This window comes from Poecilia reticulata, linkage group LG17 (genome assembly GCF_000633615.1).
Source record: "Poecilia reticulata strain Guanapo linkage group LG17, Guppy_female_1.0+MT, whole genome shotgun sequence".
NCBI lineage: Eukaryota > Metazoa > Chordata > Actinopteri > Cyprinodontiformes > Poeciliidae > Poecilia > Poecilia reticulata.
In genome coordinates this window covers 12,332,290-12,337,959 of record NC_024347.1, presented here as the reverse complement: position 1 = coordinate 12,337,959, position 5,670 = coordinate 12,332,290, and the positions used below count along the sequence as shown (strand labels likewise).

The following is a 5,670-nucleotide window of genomic DNA, read 5'->3' as shown; positions in this document are numbered from 1 at the left end:
TAGATGCAAATCACCGGTAGAATGGATTTCAGCTCAGTTATTGGTTCTTGTACAAAAACGGGCATAGTTTTCACACTGGTGATTTTCTATGTATTATTAATCATGTCCTCTTCATCACATGTATCTTCATGGTGGATACATTCTATAACTTTATCCGGTAACGTCGGCTAGTCATGTGTCGTTTCCTCGGAGGTACGTGAACGCATCAGCAGCGTCCGCTGTTTGCAGATTCTAAGCACTCCATTCTCATTGCTCCCGGCTCCTGATTGGCTGAGCCATTCAGAAAGGGGGCGTGTTTGTGTCCTGGTACCAGACTGCTCTGCAAGCAGCTGAAAGGAAGAGAGATTTCCCATCACACACACACTTGTCTTTACAACGTAAACACACTGCGAGGGACGAATTCACACGGTGAGTGGCTCATTTTCGCCTATAACTGAGATTTGAGGTGTGTCATCGCGTGGTTCGCGATGGTCGCGTGTATTCTCGCTCTGCGCCATTATAAATGAGTGATGCCATTCGAGCCACGGTTAAAGCGTGATTTAGGTCTCGCGATGCATGGATGTTAATGTGGGCCTCGTATTTCTCTGATTCGGCTCCGTGTAGCCTTCTTAGACGTTTGCTGTTGTTGCTGTTTCTCATCCTAATGTAAGGAGATAGTGGGCGTGTGAGGAGGAGAGGGATAGGGGGTGGGGGTGGGGGGGAGGCTGTCTCATGCAGAGGTCCGTGGATTCGTGCCTCTTTGTTATGGTGGTGATGCCGCAGTCGGGATGGTACAAGACTGCCCCTGAAAAAAAAAAATCCCGGCGCTGTAGGAATGATGATGAATCCCCTTTATATCCATTCTTTGGTTAATAGGAAGCTATTCATGAGTGTAGAAAGTGTTGACTTTGCTGCTTTCTCCCACCCCCCCAATTTGCCTCTGCTACTGTAATATTCTTATATGGGACTACAGTAAGAGGCAGATTATAAACTACGGTGATTTGTTTACTGCTGCACACACACCAAAGTCAAAGGCCTGTTACATAAAGGATTTTTTTTCTGATGTTACAGCAGTCATAAGAACAGCCTGGTTTTCTATAGAGAGTAAGCCGGCCATTATACAGTAATACCCCCATCCCCACTCTCTACAAACACACATATAGGCTACAGACAGCTGCATGCACGCACACACTGTATTTTCTGTGYTAATACTGCTCTATCCTTGATCATATGTTTTTCCTTTCTGTTTTTGTGCTCTGKTBGCTCTGCGGTTGACATATAGTTAATGGCAATGTAAACTCAATGAATAAATGGCTCGGTTTGGTTCTTTGTCAAATCTGTGACCCAGTTTGTATCTATGCATTGCCATTTCTCCCCCTTGTACTTCCATTTTGTACCTATGCACTCAAAGCACGTCGAATCATTTTATTTTTCATCATAGTTAAGTATTTTTTAACACTTATGGAGTCCCATATTCATAAAACCATCCAATCCAATGTCATTTAAACTACTGTATATCATAATTGCTATGATCCCATTCATTTTGGCTATGATCTCTTCTAAAATGTCACAGATTATGAGCTCAGATCAAACCAAAGTATATTATATACTGGAATAATAAAGCCATATTTCCTCATATGAAAAGAATATAAAGTTATTTTACATTTTTGGCATGAATTACTAAAACTGCCAAGGTGCAAAATGGGTCAGATTGTAAAAACGTCAACCTACTACATCATCGACATTTTGTGTGGTTACTAACAGGTCCAGTCGAAGGCCAAAGAAAATCAACTACAGGTCACAAAGGGAAAACCTGAATTTCTATGCAACTAGGGTAGGAAAATGTTACTTTGATTTACTGCACTATGGATTAATCAGTGGAAGGTATGGGTAAAAGAGTAAAAAAAGACAAAAAAATCCTTCATACTATCTACATATTGTCTTCTGCTTATTAAAGATCGGACGGCAGATCCAGGAAGGGAAACTCATCCCTTTACGTAGCAACACTCTACTACTCTCCAGCTCATTCTCAGGGATGCAGGGGCATTCCCAGGCCAGAAGGAATACATAGTCCCCTGGAGGAGCTGCTCTGCTTACAGCCCTCCCCAGATGACGGAGGTTCCCATCTTTATCTCAGAGGTTGAGGCTGGCCACCCTTCAGATTTCAGCAGTGTCTGGGATCTCTTTCATTTAGTTTCACCCTCACCACATTAGACTCTGTCCCAGTCTGTTTATCTATCTCCCCTCCAATTTAGCCATCACTGCTTGAAGTGGAAACTTGCCACTTTTATATTGTTCCTGTGATTGATGCCAGTAAAACTGGGTGTCCAGAGTTTTCATAGACTGTGTGGAACATAGAGTAGTAGAGGATGCCCCCGCCCCCACATGTTGCTGTGTGCTGCCGATTAGCAGAAAGACTGTTTGGATATATTTTCAGTTGCAAAACATGGTAACAGCCATGGTATGAAACCTGAAGGAGTGTCGTCCATCACTCCAACTAAGGGAAATGTGATTTCAAATATAGCAGATAATCCAGCTAAATAAGCTGATCAAATTGTTAGATTTGCTTTATTCTTTTAAGAAATGTCTTAAGAGTCATTTGCTAAGGTTGAGGCTGGCCACCCTCATTATTTGTTTAACATTACTGCTTCAGTCAGAAATCAAAATGACCTTACGCAAATGTTATAGTCGACGTTACTGTAAATGTAGTAATGAATATTCAATCTACTTTTAGCTGTAGTAGGAATAATTTTTGCTTTCTCTTTTAAATATGAGCAATAACAGCATATAGTATACATTTTGTATACCAAAATGTATACTATATGCTGTTGAATTAATATGTTGATACATTGGGTATGTGAAACTCTGGTATTTTTGGCTCTGGTTTATAGTACTATAAGGATCTTATAAAGGACTCTTGGCTCATCACAAGTAATCTAGTCAGACAAAACTTATGATGCACAAAACTGAAAACATKTTATATTTATCAGTCTAAAGACTTTCTCTCTAGGTTTCAGAAACAATAGTTCACCTTTCTACATGGTACAATTACCCATACTGTTAAAGTAATGAGAAACTATGCCAACATAATGACATATATATATTTTTATTAAAAGTAAAACTAAAAACATCGATCCACGTGAGGACTTGCCCTTATGGGGTCTCCTCGAACAGAGTTTTAGCAGAGCGACATCTTACAAGGATTCTCAAAGCTCAGAGTTTTAGCAGATAAACAATTCTGATATAAATGACGTATTATGAGTTGATACACTTGATGTTAGTTGGAAGGCCAGCTAAACCAAATACTTTTTCAGTTTTGAGCTGGCACTGGATACTAAAACTATATGTTAAAGTAGAAATGTTTGTATGTTTCATGAGAACGACCTTTCGTGTGGTGGGTTCAGAGGCACTTTACTGAAAATGGGTGATATATACCTGGGTGAAAAGCTGGAAGCGCACTTACATGGCTACACTATTATATAAAAAGGGGTCTAATCTGGAGTTTGGTTCATCTTCCATTGTCTTCTGAAAGCCTGACATAAGTAATGTCTTCAGAAAAGTCTGCGGTCTGGGCAAGGATTTCCAGTCGGGTGTTTATTCGTGGTTTTTCATGTTATCTGACAAGCAGACCATTTGTCATTCTGTGTTATTCATTTTAGGTCTTCCAGTTAGTTTTCTGAATTGATTTCAGTCTGTGGCACTTTCTGTACTAGGCGGTTCTTCAATTTCTTACAATTACGTTCTTTGAATGTTGATTTGGATYGCTGTCTTCTCCTTTTCACTTCAGTGTCCCCAGTGAAAAACTGAGAGTGAATTTAAACAGCAAGGCTTACTTAACTCAACATTCAGCAGATTAAGTGTATTAAGTGTATTTGTTTCCAGGGCTGTCTTTGTTGTATTTGTTGTCCTTCAGCTGCCTTTACAAGGAATCACAACTCATCTTTAGGGTTCTTCCTGGTGATAATGATAGAACGGTACCAATTGATCCATTACCAGTAATTGCATCATCAAAGTAGGCAATCATTTAGGCTAGGATAAGTAGTTAATCAGAGGGACAGTTCAAAGGACCTTTATGGATGTGGTGGAAGAAGACATGTTAGTTGGTGTGAGGGTGGAGGATGCAGAGGATGTTGCTAAATGGAGACAGGTGATTCGCTGTGGTAACCCCTGAAGGGAAAAGCTGAAAGAGAAGAAGAGGAGGAGGTGAAGGTGAACCAAAACTATCAATTACACTTGTACTCTGTTACTAATTGAGCTCTTCTTTTGTTGGGTRATAGAATTTTAGGATTTCAGCTTCACCTGTCTTCATCGTGTCTTTTCGAGTTGCTAATGTATTGTAGATTTTGGATTAACAATGATGCATGTGCTGCAGTTACTCAGAAATCCTTAGTGAATAAATTATTTACACCTTAATTACTCGCTTTATACAAGCTTTAGATTTTACTCCGACATCTTTATATTATAATTCTTATGTCCCTATGGGGCCCAYCAAGTTCTAGTTACTGCTACGACCACTGAGGGGGATTTTCAGATTTGTGCCGTCACCCATACAGGATCCTCATTCAGATGTTTTTATGAGCTTTGCGTCTTAATGCTTTGATTGACCCTTTGGTTTTGTGCTTGGTTCATTTTGGGGTTTTGTTGTGTTTTGGTGTCTGTCATTTCCASCTTTCCATGTTCACTCSTTTGTGCTGACATTCTAATAAATTTTTTGTGGTATGTTTTTTAGCATAAATTCTTCCWAYCAATCACTTCCAGCAGTTAAAAGCAGGTCAGTTTCATCACATCCTTGTCAGCTGTCCGTATGCTACCTACCTGCACTGTTTTTATCTCCTCTGTTGTGCTATCTGCTGTAACCTATTATATTTGGTTCTCCAAGATGTATCCCTACCTGTCTCAGTTTTGTAACAGTAACTTTTTTTAGGGGGCCAATTAATTAATTTTTGTTTGTTTGTTTTACACCAGCATGAGACCGTTTTTCTTTTTGGTCCTATTCCGTCACATTCCTCGACAGGTTTTTCTTCTCAAATATAAATTTTCAAATTGCTATTGCTTAAATTCTTTCCTCTGATAATAGCAATAATACATTCGGAATTAATATGTTTGATAAAATTACATTTCAGATAAATGGGCMTGACCTCAGGAAAAACTACAAATCTTTTTGTAGTATTTTTATGCTCTGTGCATGAAAGTAACTATTTAATTCTGTTATTTCTCGCTGTTGTTTCTATAGCTGATATRTGGTACATTGCCTTGTGWTTTTGTGTTTATGTCAATATTCATATTCATATTTGACAGTTCAAGTAATTCCACAATTTGATACAGATCCATTTGTGGTATTTCATACTTGAATAAGTAACTGGTTGTGACACAGCAATTTTTTATTTATTTATTTATTTTTTGATCATCAAATGCACAGCAGTAACAATGCAAGTCTAAGAGTAAACATGACCTTGCTGTAAATTAGAAGTTGACTATATTGACCAAACAGAAACTTTGGTGGAAACATCAAAGGTCATGCTCTCCTGCTGACTGCAAGGCTGAGATTGCTATTAGAGCTGACATCAGACAGCGCAGCAGAATGAAGGATGGGTCAGCACAAAATGTCCCTCCATCAAATCCACTAATGCATTAAAACTCGTTCCCTCTGTGCAGGACACAAGCAGGAGGTCTTCATTCAGAGTTGAAACC

At 39.1% G+C, this 5,670-nt stretch overlaps 1 protein-coding gene across 1 annotated transcript in view; it reads left to right on the top strand.

Annotated features, from left to right (window-relative positions):
• Positions 1 to 277: 277 nt before the first annotated feature.
• LOC103479288 (microtubule-associated protein 4-like) overlaps positions 278 to 5,670 on the top strand; it is an 89,773-nt gene continuing 84,380 nt past the window's right edge. Inside the window, exon 1 of the mRNA XM_008433643.2 lies at positions 278 to 408. The gene's annotated coding sequence lies outside the window, so the exon portion shown is untranslated. The remainder of the gene's footprint in view (positions 409 to 5,670) is intronic.